This window comes from Cupressus sempervirens, chromosome 7 (assembly GCF_028749045.1).
Source record: "Cupressus sempervirens isolate cs-2001-9-10 chromosome 7, ASM2874904v1, whole genome shotgun sequence".
In the NCBI taxonomy this organism is placed as follows: domain Eukaryota; kingdom Viridiplantae; phylum Streptophyta; class Pinopsida; order Cupressales; family Cupressaceae; genus Cupressus; species Cupressus sempervirens.
This window is the reverse complement of record NC_143124.1, coordinates 346,690,556-346,692,122: the sequence shown is the minus strand read 5'-3', so window position 1 is coordinate 346,692,122 and position 1,567 is coordinate 346,690,556. Positions and strand designations below refer to the sequence as shown.

Sequence of the window (1,567 nt, the reverse complement as noted above, 5' to 3'; positions counted from 1 at the left end):
ACAAAAAAATGTAATCCTAAGATGGCACCTTACATTTTTAAAGAACGTCAAAATAGTCATATTATAAATTTGACTTATACCGCTCGTTTTTTATCAGAAGCCTGTGATTTTGTGTTTGATGGAGCAAAAAGAGGAAAACAATTTATGATAGTTGGTACAAAACATCAAACAGCTGATGCAGCTAAATTAGCTGCTTTAGCAGCTCGATGTCATTATGTAAATAAAAAATGGCTCGCGGGTATGTTAACTAATTGGTTTACTATAGAAGCAAGACTTGAAAAATTCAAAAATTTAATGAAAAAAAAAAATACGGGAGGATTCCTTAGAATTTTATTTCTAACATGATCAATTTGATATTATAAATCATCTCGTTGATAATTTAATTTAACGATAGATAAATAAATAATTAATGATAGTAATGATTTAATCATCGTAATAATCATTGTTTATTTGTTTTTAACAGAACGATTAAACACAGAAGGACTATTCAAATTCTATTAAATTCCACTTCTACCCCATACTACGAGTGAAAGAGAAAAAGTAAAAACTACCATTAGAGCAGCCCAAGCGATACCGACTATATCCATACGAATCCCTCTCTTTTTAAAAACTTAAAAAAAAGTAAAAAAAATAAAATAAATAATAATATCATTATTGATTCTTGATGATAATGGAACTATTCAAAATAGTGCAAAGTGGGAATCTTCTACCTTCCTATTCTGAAAGGATGAGTCGATAGTAGAGGCTTCTCAAAAATTTTTATTGTAACTAATTACTATAAACTACCTATCAGATCAGACATTAACGATAAAATTCAATTTTATTTGCTATATTAGCAATAGCACCTGAAGCTACACAAGTTGTCTCCAAAAGACATGGATACAAATAGAGACTTTTGTATTTGTTTAGACTACCAAGGCGACACCCAGATTTGAACTGGGGATCGAGGATTTGCAGTCCCCTGCCTTACCACTTGGCTATGTCGCCATCCCCATATCTAGTTTATCCTAAGGTAAAACTCTATTTTGCTTTATTTATCGGAGATGATATGTAAGGTATTTCACGTATTCTTGTTTATCACTCGGATATGCCATATAACCAATTTATAGTCCCCAGGTCTAATAGGGGATTTAGACTTTTCCAATAGGAAAAAGAGGGATTGGTTTTCAATTATCTTATTAAAATGGAACCTATAACCTATTAATATCGGTTAGGAATTGAAGTTCCTGCCTTTAGTATAGAATAGGAATTTAGAGTACCCAATTAAGTATACTAAATCCACTTTTGTCTGTCAATAACTAGAGAATTTACAACTATAGAAATATTTACATCATATATCATTTGTTTAATAATAAAAGAAAATAGCTTCCTTTTTTTCTTTTTTCTTTTTTTGTTTTTTTGATATAGTGAACAAAACATGTCAATTTTTTGTCGAATTTATTCGTCTAGATTAATGGGGAATACAATATCGAAATATAAAATTGACTATAGAAATATAGGATAGCAAACATTCAATGCGATTAGAAGAAAATAAAGGAATATTGACAATTCCCCAATTTGGTAAAAT

General features: G+C 29.7%; 1 non-coding gene across 1 annotated transcript; it reads right to left on the bottom strand.

Moving 5' to 3' along the window:
• Positions 1-916: 916 nt before the first annotated feature.
• On the bottom strand, positions 917-987 carry TRNAC-GCA (transfer RNA cysteine (anticodon GCA)). The gene has a single exon. It is a non-coding gene; the product is annotated as a tRNA-Cys (tRNA).
• Positions 988-1,567: the final 580 nt, after the last annotated feature.